Consider the following 14,961-nt stretch of genomic DNA (forward strand, 5'->3'; position numbering starts at 1 on the left):
TAATAGTCTCTGCAGATTTAATTATGAAAAATCTCCAGTTAGTCAAAATGACAAAATCCAAGAACTAATAATTCATTTTAATTATAGAAATTCTACTCATACAAATTGGAATAGGGTTTTTGACAACCTTGATTTTCAAAAAAACGTGAAAATCATACTTGCCATAAAAGCCTTTGAACAGCCAAAATGGCATGAAGTGTATGCACTCACTCAAAAGAATCTCTCAGAATCTCTCAGAATCTCTGCATTTACTTTCTTTTTTTAAAAGATTTTATTTATTTATTAGAGAGAGAGCATGAGGTGGGGGTAGCAGAGGGGAGAGGGAGAAGCAGACTCCCTGCTGAGCCGGGGCTGAGGTGGGGGTGGGGGTGGCGAGCTACATCCTGGGACTCCGGAATCATGACCTGAGCCAAAGGCAGATGCTTAACCAGCTGAGCCACCCAGGCGCCCCTGCATTTACACTCAACATGCTTAGCACAGATGGGACAGTGAGCTGTAAAAGGCAGGTGCATGAAAATGTTACCAGGTGATTACTAATCTCTAGGTGGAGGTGGAAACAATTATTTTCTGCAGTCATTTTGCTTTATATAAATAGCCTTTAAAAAAGCTTGTGAGAGCAATAAAAGTACAGCCACCTATTGAAGCAGATGTTGATTACCCTGGTCATTAAAAATTCTAAACAAGAAAGGTAAGAGTCGTGCTTTTTAAAAAAGATTTAAACTTACTGATATAGCATTTTGCCATTTGATGGGGTAGGTTCCAATTATCTGATTATTTCACCGATATGGGGTAAAACATGGTGCCAGATAGTAAAGTGATAATCGTAAGTGAGGAATTCAAAATGATGCGGAAGGTTCTCTTAATACTATGTTGAAGAAAAGGTTGTTTCTATATAAATGATTCTTGGTCCATGGGTTAGAAACTCTCAAACCTGGCCTAACAGAATGGCTTTTTTTTTAATTTTTAATTTTGGAAATATTTCTAACTTAGAATTATGTTGCAAGAATGGTAGAATAAACTCCCGTAGACCCTTTGCCTATATTTAACCAATTGTTCACATTTGTAGCATTTACTTTATACATGTGAGTAACTTGCTGACAGCTTGCCTCTTGGTCCCCAAATATTTAAGCATATTTCTCTCCACAAAGACCTTTAGTTTGTTCCAGTGTTGGTGGTGGTAACTTTGACCACTTGAATGGAATGATGCAGAATCATTTTTTTCCAGTTAAAATTAATTGTGGACTAATTTTAATTATTTTACATTAATTATAAATACATAAAATACACATAAAATTTGACATCTTAAAGGACAGTTTTTAAGTGTACAGTTGGTGGCATTAAGTCCACTCACTTTTGTTTGCAACCATCAATGGCCTTTCCTCTACAGAAATCTTTTCATCTTAAAAAATGAAACTACTCATTGGATAGTAACCTGCCCCAGCCCTGGCAGTCACCATACTACTTTGTCTCTGGTTTTGGCTACTCTGTCTCATGTAAATGAAATCATACATTGTTTATCCTTTTGACTGGTGTATTCACTTAGCATCATGTCCTCAAGTTTTATTCATTTTGAAGCATGGGTCAGAATTTCCTTCTATTTTAAGGCTGGATAATACTGTATTATATGTATATACCACGGTTTGTTTATTCATGCATCATCTGTTGATGGATATTTGGGTTGCTTTTACCTTTTGGCTGTTGTGAAAAATGCTGCCATGAATATGGGTGTGCAAATATTTCTTTGAGACCCTGCTGTGAGTTCTTTCAAGTATATACCCAGACCTAGAATTATTGGATCATATGGCGATTCTAATTTATGGAACTGCCATGCTGTTTTCCAAAATGGCTGCACCATTTTATATTTCTACCGATAGTGCAAAGGGTTCTGATTTGTCCACAGCCACATCAGCACTTACTTATGTTTTGCTTTTTGGGTTATTTTTGGGTTTGTTCCTGTTTTTTTGATAGTAGCCGTCCTAATGGGTGCAAGATGGTATGTCATTGTGGTTTTGATTTGTATTTTTCTGATGATTAGTGACATTGAACATCTTTCCATATTCTTATTAGTGCTTTTGATGCCTTCTTTGGAGAATTACCTATTCAAATATTTTGCCCATTTTTATTTATTTATTAAAGATTTTATTTATTTGACAGAGAGAGACACAGCGAGAGAAGGAACACAAGCAGGGGGAGTAGGAGAGGGAGAAGCAGGCTTCCCGCCAAGCAGGGTGCCCAATGCGAGGCTCGATCCCAGGACCCCGGGATCATGACCTGAGCCGAAGGCAGACGCTGAACCGACTGAGCCACCCAGGCGCCCCAAATATTTTGCCCATTTTTAAAGTAAGTTGTTGGAGTTCTGTATATATTCTGGATAATAACTAATCAGATGAATGATTTGCGGATATTTTTCTATTTTGTGGATTGCCTTTTCACTCTTTATTCCCACTGAATGGTCTTGATACCCTTGTCAAACATCATTTGGCCATGTATACAAGGGTTTATTTCTGGGCTCACTTCCATCAGTCTATCCGGCTGTCTTTGCACTAGCGTGACACTTTTAGGAACAAGAACCAAGTTTTTTATTTGTCCATTTCTTGATTTTGAAGTATTCCTGGATGACATCCTTGGCCTGAGACTCTTTGCCGTAGTCCTTAACCACCACACAACTGTAACCAACTACTTTATGGGGTTTCCCTCTCTCTTCATAGAGGCCTACCCATTCCCCTCATTTCTTGTCATCAACCTTAATTAGATTGATTTTGGTGTTCAGCACAAAGGGCCTCCACCAACTTGACATACATAAACTCATCACAGTGGGATGCAAGCACACAAAGATGGGTTTAGCGCCTGACTAAGGCTTTGGCAGCTTTGTGAATTTCATGTGCTAGGCCATTGTGGATGAGGGTGGTTTTCAGCACCTCTTGCAAAGCAGTATTAACATCCATTACACCTTCAGCAGCAATGCCTTCCTCAGCCATGGTGGTGGGCTAGGGTAGAGCCCAATCTTGAGTGTACCTGAAACCCTGCCTCTGAGCAGCTTGGTGGTGGCAGGGAAAGAGCATGACACTGTTTTGACTACTATAGCTTTGTAAATTTTGAAATCCAGAATTGTGAGTCCTACAACTTTGTTCTTTTTCAAGATTGTTTTGGCTGTTTGGGGTCCTTTGAGATTTCATATGAATTTTAGGATGGATTATTGTTTCTTCAAGAAACATCATTGGGATGTTGACAAGGACTGCATTGGTTCTATAGATCACTGTGGGTAGTATTGACATTTTAACAATATGAAGTCTTCCAGTCTATGAACACAGGATGTCTTTCTGTATAATCTCATTTCTTTGAGCAACACTTCAGTGTCTATTCTATAGACATTTTCTTTGTAGTTATGGCAATTACTTCTAACATCCTAAGTTATAAATATTTTTAAATAATTTCAATCACATACAAAAACTACTTTGTAGTCTGCCTGCCTTTATGTTATCGATGTCACAAATCACTATATGTATATACAGAATATATATATTGTGTACCCACTAACATAGATTTACAGTTATTTTTTATGCTTTTCTACTTTAAATCCTGTAAAAGAAGTTATAATACTGGGTTTTATATTTGTCCATGTATTTACCTCTACTGGAAAAATTCACATTTTTGTATGGCTTTGAGTTACTAGTATCCTTTCAACCTGGAGGACCACCTTTAGCATTTCTTGTAGCGCTTTTCTAGTGAGTGAATTTCCATAGTGTTTGTTTATCTGGCTTAATTTCTCCCTCATTTTTGGAGGATAGTTTTGCCAGATACAGAATTCTCAATTGACAGGGGTTTTTTCTTGCATCATTTTAATTATATCATCTGACTACCTCCTGGCTTGCTGAGATTGTGCCCTGGGAGCCAGAGAGACCCCTTACTAGTAAAATACAATTTTGGGGGAGGGCATCAGATTAACCATTGTTTCCAAATTGCCTTCTCCCCACCCACCTGCATACTACTCTTCCTCAGACAGGCAGAGATTGTCAGGCCAAGCTCCATACTGCCTCTGTTCTTGTGATATTCCCCTCTTGTGGTAGCAGATGTCTTCCAGCCTGAGACGCACAGGTAGAGTGTAGTGTGTAGTGAAGTGAGTGTAGATTACTTGTATATAAAAGAATTGCTGAGATGTTAGAGAAGTCCTGAGAGGTGGAATTGTCTAGTGTTGACATGAGCTAGAAATGGTACAAAAATGCATGTGATTCTGTAGCAAGTTGTCTTAAGTTGGCTGATTTTGGTACCATTGAGCTCCACATGTGCATTTCATATGTTCATTGGTTTTTAAAGAAAGTGGTGGGGTGCCTGGGTGGCTCATTTGTTAAGCATCTGCCTTTGGCTCAGGTCATGATCCCAGGGTCCTGGAATCGAGCCCCGCATCAGGCTCCCTGCTCCGCGGGAAGCCTGCTTCTCCCCCTCCCACTCCCCCTGCTTGTGTTCCCTCTCTCACTGTGTCTCTCTCTGTCAAATAATTAAATAAAATCTTTAAAAAAAAAAGTGGTGGGCTATGTCACAGCATTACCTGTATGCCTCGTTTTAAGCAAGCTGAGTACATAAATGTAAAGATCTGACAAAAACTTGGGGGTGATAGTTTGTAAAAGGATTTACTTAAAAGATTTTTAAAAAAAAATTCTTGCTGCTTTGGGGCACCTGGGTGGCACAGTTGGTTAAGTGTTCGGCTCTTGGTTTTGGCTCAGGTCCTGATCTCAGGGTTGTGAGATCAAGCCCCATGTCAGGCTCTGTGCTCAGTGCAGGGTCTCCTTGAGACTCCCTCTGCCACTTCTCTCTCTCTCTAAAATAAACCTTAAATAAAATAAAAACATTCTTGCTGCTTTAAAGCAGGGTTTGAAGGAGCAACCAGTGAAAACACCACTCACTCTATGAGATGAGGGTTTGGGTCTGTGCTCCCCAGGACTAGCTCAGTTCTTACAAAGCCTGGGGCCCTGAACCTGTAGGTTCTTTCCATGGTGGGGCTGCAGTTATGGGTGCACCAAGGGAGGTTCAAAGTGCATCAGGCCCTAAGACAGCTAGTTATTCCTTGGGTTTATTTGACTAGAGAGCAATGGGTGAGGCTTTAAATAAAATACTTTGTAAATGTTTTACGATGATGACATGTTAAAAACGCAGTGGATTGGGCGCCTGGGTGGCTCAGTTGGTTAAGCGACTGCCTTCGGCTCAGGTCATGATCCTGGAGTCTTGGGATCGAGTCCCGCATTGGGCTCCCTGCTCAGCGGGGAGCCTGCTTCTCCCTCTGACCCTCCTCCCTCTCATGCTCTCTCTCTATGATTCTCTCTCGCTCTCAATAAATAAATAAAAATCCTTAAAAAACAAAAACAAAAACAAAAAAAACGCAGTGGATTGAAAGTAAAGAGAGTTTGGTCTCCCAACATGTGAGGATCTCTGTGGGTGAGGGAAATCAGTGCTCATGGTTTGAGAGTTGGGAGAGAAGAGAAGAGAGTTTATGCTTTCCTGCCCTTTGAGTTTGGCGAATGAGTGATTTCTTTGTAATTTTTTTTTTTTTTTTTGTATGTGTTTTGAGAAAGAAGTTACTTTTTTGGCTAGAGATAGTACAGAAATAGAGTTCCCCAGACCAGTTCTGTGTGAGACCAGCAGAGGTCAGTAAACACTGGTCTTTTGAGGAACTTATCTGGTAAGTTGACCAATGTAGTTATGGACAGCTGTTCCAAGCTGGTCTCTTCTGAAACCCATGTTGGGAGGAAGGACCAAATCAAAGAGGCTGTGAGCTCCCAGGGGTCAAGGACCATGTCCATCTGATTGTCACCATTCAGTTTGTTGAGCTGACCTAACATATGGCACTTCACATTTTTTTTTTTTTTTTTTTTTTAAAGATTTTATTTATTTTTTTGACAGAGAGAGACATAGCGAGAGCAGGAACACAAGCAGGGGGAGTGGGAGAGGGAGAAGCAGGCTTCCGCAGAGCAGGGAGCCCGATGCGGGACTCGATCCCAGGACTCTGGGATCATGACCTGAGCCGAAGGCAGACGCTTAATGACTGAGCCACCCAGGTGCCCCTGGCACTTCACATTTTGACATTGATTATACTTAATTCTTTTTTTTTTTTTTTAAGATTTTATTTATTTATTTGAGAGAGAGAATGAGAGAGAGAGAGCATGAGAGGGGGAGGGTCAGTGGGAGAAGCAGACTCCCTGCTGAGCAGGGAGCCCGATGCGGGACTCGATCCTGGGACTCCAGGATCATGACCTGAGCCGAAGGCAGTCGCTTAACCAACTGAGCCACCCAGGCGCCCTATACTTAATTCTATGAGATGTTACTGTCTCTGTTTTACAGATGAAGATAATGATGCACAGAGATCAAGGTGCCACCCAACTGGTGAGTGGCAGAGCCAGAATTCAAGGTCAGGTCTCCTGGTTTCTGATCCTGGCCACCTTTTCAGCTGGATTTTTTCCACATGAAGTATGTGATAGTTCTTATTGTTCAGACTTTTAGTTCTTGGCTTATATTTTCTGGCCATTCCTAAGTGTTGCTATTCTGTTTTTATTGAGGAAGTCAGAAAAAACCTTGAGGTGGAAAAAACCATTCAGGGGTTTCCTAAGAAATAGTGTTGTTCAGTATGATACTTAAAAAGGGATCAAATTTGGTAGACTTTCAGCATAATCATGTTATTCTTAGAGCAGAATTCAGAATGAAATTGATCTCATATCAACCAACTTTCTTTTTAAAAAATTTTAAAGCAAAACAGCAAAACCTTGTAAGTTGATCCCATAGCCTAGATGGTATTATAAGGACCATCCTGTGCATGTCTCTGCTGAAAGGGAGAGGAACCACAGCTGGGCCTCATGTCTTTGTGGTGTTCAGTTAATCATCTATTTAGGTTTCACAAGAAGCCACCATTTATCTTTCCATAAGTGAGAAAAATGTGTTCAAAGTGAAATGACTGCCCAAAGTCACACTGTAAGTAGCAAACCACCCATGGATCCAGAGTCCATTCTTTCTGCCTCCAAAGCTTTCAGTTATGCTGTGGTGTTTTCTGGGTGAAATACCGGGATTTAAATAGATGCTTAGAGTTTTTACATTGATCTGTAGCTGTTCTTGGACCTTGTTTAAACTTGTACCATCTGAAGTGAACACCTGTGTCCATTCTTTTCCAGGTTTTGCTGTTATCACTCAAGATACCATACCTTGAATAATACATGGAAGACCTCAGGACACTGATAACGCTAATATCCTAATGAAGGGCCTCAGAGGGTCATGGCTGGGGAAGGGCTGGGATTCAGCCATACTGCTAAATAGTTCGATGATAACCTTCTTCAGATGTTACAGTCACTGATGTTTGTTAGGGCTGAGGATCCTGGGGAAAAGTCTTGAATTCTCTCCACTATTGGGTTTGATTATTGATAGGACGCATAGGCTGACATGGCCCAGGCAGAGACCCACCTGCAGAGATTGTGGGAACCCCAAGAGAAAATTCCCTGTAAGAGAAGGACCAGTCTGACAGGGCAAGCCCCTCTTCTCAAGAGGATAGAATGTTGGAGTCAAACTGAAGGTCCCAGTATGTCCTGATCCTGTAGGTGTGAACTGAAAGCTGTGTTGATAGATGCTATAACACTGGAGTTCAAAAAGTTCTGCTGTGGAACAGCCCTGGTCATCCGTACACAAAAGGAACACTCTCACCTCATAGCCCTGTGGAGTCCTGGAATGGCAGCTCCTCTGGCCAACCAATTTAGGGCATGGTGACAAGAGTGGTCCCCCCTCTTGGGGTGTATCTGTGGAATAATCAAGCCCGAAGCTGCAAAAGCTTGACCTGAGCGGCCATAGCAACCCATTTAGGATCACGTGCACCCTTAGGATTCCTAGAACATTTGAGGAGGAAGGATTTTCCTTGAGGTAGGACTCCCTACATTTGCATAGATGAGCACTCAAAGCCATTGAGATTCAGATATTAATATGAAACAACTTCATTTGCACTCATGGCTGATTAAGGCTTGGAAAGTTTTCCTTTCTGCTACAGGATTTTTGAGACACCCAAGAAAGTAACCAACTAGTATAGCTTGTATCTTCATTAAGGACTGGTTGAACCCCACGTGGTCCATGGTCTGTACTCCACAGCCCCCATAGCCACTCTGGTCTCATGTCATGCCACTCTTCCCTTCACTCACTCCACTCAGGTGCCCACTGGCCATGTGCACCCAGCTGTTCTCAGTCTGGATCACATTTTCCTGCTCTGTCTCCTCAAATATCCACCAACCTTGCTCTCTCACTTCGTTTGGTCTCTGTTCAAATGTCACCTTATTGGTGACACATTGCCTCTTTCTTATATGAGAAAGCAACACCTGCCCCTCACTTTATTTCTCCCTGAAGCACTTTGCACCATCTAACTTACTATATATTTACTTGTTTGTTATTGAGCGCACCTTCCTCATTAGAGTGGGAGCTCCATGAGGGCAGGAACTCCATCCGTTTTATTTATTGATGTATCCCCAGCAACCAGAACAGTGTCACATGGTACATACTCTGTAAACTTGGTGCATGAATGGCCCCTACTACCTCCGTTCTTCATTCATTAATCAATTCATTCAACAAACACTGAGCCCTATAGGTACTGGATATGCTGGATAACAGAGGACCAAAGATGAACAAGCTAGCTTCTGTCCTTAATTAGGTCACAATGTGAGGAGGGACACAGAAAAGCAAACTTAACTAGAAATGCATTGTAGTGGGTTTATTGGGGGTGCAACTGGAGAGGATCAAGAAAAACTTCATGAAGGAGGCATGCTGAGTTGACGGCTGAGGGCAAGGATGATGGTGAACATTTATTGAGTGCTTACTGTGTGCCATCTCTCCACTAAGCAATGAATATAGTATCATTTAAGGCTGTTAACAGTTTTATGACATAAATGCTGATATTACCTTTATCTTAGGGATGCAGAAACAGGCTCAGAAAGGACCAAGGTCACAGAGCTAGTACTTGGAGCTGAGGTTCAAACTTGGCTTTTTCTGCTTCCAGATTTCAAGCTTTAACTATGTGCTGGGCAGACAAGCGGGGAAGACATTGTGAACAGAAGAAACACTATATCCCAAGGATTGAAACTCTACCATGTGTATTCAGGTAACTGCAGAGATTCCAGGAAGTGTGAAAAGAGATGAGGTAAGAGTGTATGACACTTAGAAGGTGGCCTTAGAGGACACAGGTGTTCATACCTGTGCCTGATTCCTTTCTCTTTTCTCCTTCCAGAGTAGCTTCCTTTTGCTACTATATTGGGCTTCTGAATATGCTTTGATCTGAAGGAAAAATTTCATGATTGAAGCGGGGTGGGGGGGGTTCGACTGTGTGGTTGTAGTATCCCTGATGGGAGATGGAGTTCTTGAGTAGGATAGTTACTTTGAGAATGAAGGGGAGACAACAGATAGGAAGATCTTCGGAGAGAGAACTGCTAGAGCTTGTTCCTCATTTGCTGCCAGAGTCAGAGAAGGAAGAGGCTAAGCCTGGGTGAATGGGAGGATAGGGTACCATTAATGAGGACAGAGCATCTAGGGGAAAGCCCCATGGGAGTGGTGAAGATGAAGAGTGAAGGTGGTCTGAAGTACCTGTGGCTCCCTGAGCAAGGGAGATGCCCCGTGCTGGTCTGGATGCATATGGCTGGAGTTCTGAATGGAGTCACAGAGCTGACAGACATCAGCTACTAAGTATTTCTTTAAATTGCTGCCAAGAAAGATAAGCACTAGACTTGGGGTGGAACCTTTGGGAATGCCAGACGTGAATGCTAGGAATCTTCTCGGTATTGACATCTTTGGATGGGTATTATGTTGTTTTCAGATCATTTGTTGTGACATCATCAGACACATATGTCTAAACCATTCAGGGAAGTTTTTGACATTTTCTTAGCTTAAAAAAAAGTATTCGAGAACATGAGGTCTCTTTGCACCATTTTCTTCTGTAGATGTCTGAGCAAAATGGCCGGTTAGAAGCATGTTCACTCAACCCAGCTGTTTTTTCCCAGTGGCTTCCACAGCCCTATCTGGAGTCACAGCCACAATGATCGCCCTCATCCATGAAATGGAATCAGAAGCTTGATGGAGACCCATTTCAGCCCAGCCTTTCCTCCAGCTCACAGTACTCACTAAGTGTCCAGGTGAAACACAGCCAGGCCTCCTGACCGTTACCCCTGCAGGAGCCCTTCACTCCAGAATGGTAGCTAGGACAGAGCACACTGGTGGTGAGGGTCTTGGTTGCAGACCTTTGCCAAGTGCCCAGGTGCACAAAGGGCAAATCTACATGTGGGAGGATCCAGGGAATAGGGCTGAGGTAAGGTGGAGAGCTCCAGCTACTCACTACCTTTATTCTCCTCTCCTTGGTCAGCACTATCCCAGGTTCTGGTTGGGGAGGCAGAGGGGAAGAATGAATTTTACCTCAAACCACATCCCAGCTCAGGTAGCGCAGGGCCATGATGTTATTGGTGTGGGGAAGGGGGGTACTCTTCATGGTGGTATTCTTTTCATCTGCTCACTCAGGGACATATTGAGATCACTTACAGTGGCAGAATGGGAATGAGAATGGAAGTGGCAAGAGGGTGCTTTGGGGTCACGTGATCCCAAGTCCTGTTCCCCTTCTGCCACCCATGGACTATGTGGTCCAGGGCAAAAGTCACTTCAACTCACTAAACCTTGATTTCCTCCTCCTTGAAGGCATTGATGCCCACTGCACAGAGAGGTCATGGGGATAGAAGTGCTCAGAAGGATGCCCAGCACATAGTAGGTAGCTTAATAGGTGAGGCTACTTCATTGTGATTATTTTTCGGTTTCCTATGTGTTTTCAATCTCACTGCTTAATTTAGCATTGGATTTGGTGATATGTGGCTTTATATTTCCTTTACCTCACCTAGGAACAGTATAAGGATTACATGCTCAGACTGCAGAGTTTGCCCAGGCCTAGCCTCAAATCCTGGATCCTCCAGCACACTTTTTGACTTTGCGTAAGTAACTTTACTGATTAGTCCCTGTGGGGATAACGATGGCACCCCTACTCCCCTGAGAGAGCAGTTGTTAGAAAGAAATAAGATCATGCATGGGAACTGCTTGGTACACAGTAGACACTCAAGTATTGGTATCCGTCTTGTGAATATAGCCACTCTGAGAAGGCATATACTTATTCCAAAATTGAGCACTTGCCATTGTTCAAAATATTTAACAAATCTTGACATTATCTTCAGAGTCCTTTGAATGCCTATACTGGTAAGAAACTTTTAAGAAAGAGCAGGTTTGGGGGAAGATTGATAAAATATTCAAAGGCAAATCTGCTGGTTGACATGGCTGGTGGATTAAGATAATTATCCTTACAGTAAAAAACATTGTGTTTCTTGTAACCCATGCCAATGCATCCAGGAGAGGCCTTCCAGCAGTGTGGGGAGCAGCTCACACAGCCTCCAGAGCCACGACTTGGTTCCTTACCCACTTCGTCCTGCATGGTTTTCACATTATTACTGTTTTTTTAATCGGAAAGCGAAACCTGCCCATGGTTAAAAAAGAAACATTTCAAAGGGTAGGAGTGAAAAATCTCCCTACCACACAGAGGCAATCTACAGTTTCCACTGTCTTCGGTGAGTGTATGTGGCTGTATACGGTCCCTTTCAGAACAGCAAATGGGGGCCCAGCAGGCCCACTGCTCTGTACCTTTTCCTTCCCACTCACGAAGCTCTCCTGAGGGCGTGACTTTCAAGGACTGCCCTCTACACAGAGGCACCAGCTATTGAAGGAATGCCCAGGGAAGGCCTTTGGGGCTCCCTAGATACTTAAATAGCACCAGGGCATGTGACTGCCCCTGCTCTCTACTCTGAAATTCCCATTTGTCCACTCTCCCACTTTAAATCGTTTTCCGTTTCTATAGCCGGCACTAATAGTTGGACGTCTTTTGGAGGAAGAGAGAGAGAGGGAGGAGAGGAAGAGGAGAAAGAGAAAAGAAATGGAGTGGGGAGACAAGAGAGGAAAGGGGAGGGGAAGGGAGGGTCTTTTACTCATGGCTCTCTAGTGGTTATGGATTGAACTGTGTTCCCTCCAAATGCAGACGTTGATGTTCTAACCCCCAGTACCCCAGAATGTGATCTTATTTGGAAATAGGGTCATTGATGATGTAATTAGTTAAGTTAGGATTAGGTCACACTAAAGTAGGGCAGATCTCTAGTATGACTGGTGTACTCACAGAAAGGGGAAATTGGGAAATAGACACACACACAGGGAGAACACATTGTGAAGGTGAAGACAAAGATCAAGGTCATGTTTCTATAAGCCAAGGACACCAAAGCTTGCCAGCAAAGCATCAGAAACTAGGAGAGAAGCATGAACAGAACCAACCCTGCTGACACCTTGATCTTGGATTTCCAGCCTCCAGAACTGTGAGACAAATGTCCATTGTTAAAGCCCCCCAGTTTGTGGCACTTTGTTAGGGCAGCCCTAGCTGACTAATGCTCTGGTAAAAGACAAACTGCTAGCACTCAAACCCCCCACGTCAGAAAGGAGGCCCAAGATTTAGCAGGAATGTTTGGATGCTGGTGCCGACGTCTTCCTCACCTCCAGTATTTGCTGGTCCCCATCTATTGAGTCCCCATAAGTTTTCCACTTCCCACTGGGGACCTGAGCAATAGTAACAGGTGCTAGATAAACTGAAGGCAAGACGTAAAACTGGAGGGTTCAGCCACCCCAAAATTTGCTTCCTGGAATCTCTGAACCAAACGGACCAGTAAGCGCTTACCCAGGGTCTTTTCATGCCATCAGCTCCCAGACTCAGCCTAAAGTGCTCACCCTGGAGAGGCAACATGGGCGGGATTCTGGGGGCTTACCAGAACGGAAGCCCACACTGGAGCAGAGCCGGTTACTGATGGAGTGAGATTCTTATGCTCTGGGAAATGGAGAAAAGCTCTCTGCAAAACTGAAGCTGCAACGTTATGAAGATGGAAATGCTATCCACAGGAGCAAGCCTAACCTGGCCCTGTGGAGTGTCACAACTCCATGAGGGAATGGCCACATACCCTGCCACTAGGTTAACTTTCCAAAGTCCCCAGCAGGGTCTCATCCCTTGCCCAGTGGGGATTAGAGGTAGAGTGGCCAGCACTCACAAAATGAGAAAATCAAAGGTCTCTTTACCAATGGCGTGAGCACAGGGCTTAAAGGAGCCAAACAGTGGGCAGCCTCAACCTATGGCCCATATTCAGATACTCCAATTTCTGTATGGGGGAGAGACCAAAGCGTCCAATGGTCTGAGCTGAGTATAATACTTCTAGAAATAGCATATGCCCTTGACAAACATTTTCCTAAGATTTATATTTTTACCACTCCTGGTTGGGGGTTAATGGGCTAACTATTTAATCAGAACTTCAGCAAAATGTGGGATGAAGACCTGACATGAACCAACCCTGTGACTGTCCTTGGCCTGTGTCCGCTCACCATCCAGCATTTAGCTAAGCAGACCACCTACCACCATCTGGGGAGAAAGGCACTGCCGTCCGCCACCCACGTACTTTGCTCCACTAAAGGCACTGAGGAACAAGTCTGGATCTGCAACGGACACCTGTGGGTTTGAACTCGTCATCCCAGACGGGCAACACGATTTGGACAATACCCAGAAGACAGATTCCTCTACTGCTGGGTGCAGATGACTCCTGACTTCAACCCCTACTCTGTTGCTGTGTCCTTTCCTTACCTAAGTTCCTGTCCTTGCCAGTGTCGACTCCACGGCCACCGGTGTATCAACACATAGTCCTAGATTACTTATTGGCTGCTGAAGGCAGTGGGATCTATACACTTAACACAACTTGCTACGTGTTTTAAAGATAGCCAGGGACATGCAATAAAGGGGCATGTCCCTTTAATGACAGTTTACAGATTAAACAAATTGAACAAATCAGAATTTTCTAACTTACTCTCCTGACAGACTGGCTGCAAATGGGCTTTGAAATCCTTGTTTTTACTCTCATAGGATTCTGGGGCTTTAAAATGCTTTATCATGGGCAAAAACTGAGGCATAATGCATTTACATATAACTAAAATTTTAAAGCAACATGGGCCCGAGGGATGGATTATTACATTATGAGCCAAAGATAACCTCTTGTAGATTGGCCCTGTGTTGTCTAGCTTATTAATAGCAGCCTGTGACCCATTAGCTCAAAAGCCTGTGGATGCCAAACTCAGATTTTACTCTTGCAAGAGTTTTGAACATAGCTCAAATAAGCAGATTTTTAGCCATTTGCAGGCTATCTGCTTTGTATACCCCAGGAAACTACACCTAACATCTGCTAGCCATAGATAAAATAAACCCAGTAGCTATAAAAGACTGCCCTTCAGAGCACCATGTTCTAGAGACTCTCTGTGTTGCTACTGAGTGACATCATCTAAACACACAAGCATGCTCTCTGCTCTTCCTCTTCTCCTTCTGGGTGGACAGTTTCATCCTGTGAAGGACTTCCCTCATCATGCCAACCTGTCCAGGTGTTAGCCAAATAAAGTTCACTATGTGCTACTGCCACCTGGTGTTCATATCTTTTTCTGTGCTCAACCCCCAAATTCCTCCAACTCGTGGTCTAGACAGTTACCAGTTTTATGGATCTTTTCAAATACCAGTTTGGGGTTTTATTATTTTTCTCTGTTGTTTTTCTGTTTTCTATTTAATTGGCTTCTGTTGTAATCTTTATTATTTCCTTATTCTTCTTAATTTGTATTTCATTTATCCTTCTTTAGTTTCCTAAGGTAGAACAGCAATCATAGATTTGGGATCTTTCTTCTTTTCCAATAGAGGTGTTTAGTGTTATAAAAATTTCCCTCTAAACACTGTTTCAGCTGCATCCCACATATTTTGATATATTGTGTTTTCATTTTCATTCAAGTGAAAATACTTTCTCATTTCCTTTTGAATTAATTTATTTGACTCACATGTTATTTAGAAGTGTGTTATTTAGTTTCCAATATTTG

General features: G+C 42.9%; 1 protein-coding gene and 1 pseudogene across 8 annotated transcripts in view; one reads left to right on the forward strand and one right to left on the reverse strand.

Annotated features, from left to right (window-relative positions):
- The window catches only part of IWS1 (interacts with SUPT6H, CTD assembly factor 1), a 56,573-nt gene extending 42,055 nt beyond the window's left edge, over positions 1-14,518 (forward strand). The window contains exons 14-21 of one of the 8 annotated variants that reach the window (XR_013447067.1): positions 2,155-2,340; positions 6,334-6,459; positions 7,155-9,112; positions 9,945-10,136; positions 10,690-10,771; positions 10,887-10,976; positions 11,386-11,600; positions 12,772-14,518. The gene's annotated coding sequence lies outside the window, so the exon portion shown is untranslated. Of the gene's footprint in view, positions 1-2,154; positions 2,341-6,333; positions 6,460-7,154; positions 9,152-9,944; positions 10,137-10,689; positions 10,772-10,886; positions 10,981-11,385 lie in introns of all 8 variants that reach the window. The other 7 variants (XR_013447073.1, XR_013447069.1, XR_013447071.1 and 4 more) reach the window with 7 other exon arrangements.
- Positions 2,558-2,978, reverse strand: LOC118540692 (small ribosomal subunit protein eS12 pseudogene; annotated as a pseudogene).
- Positions 14,519-14,961: the final 443 nt, after the last annotated feature.

Source organism: Halichoerus grypus, chromosome 4 (assembly GCF_964656455.1).
Source record: "Halichoerus grypus chromosome 4, mHalGry1.hap1.1, whole genome shotgun sequence".
Lineage (NCBI taxonomy): Eukaryota > Metazoa > Chordata > Mammalia > Carnivora > Phocidae > Halichoerus > Halichoerus grypus.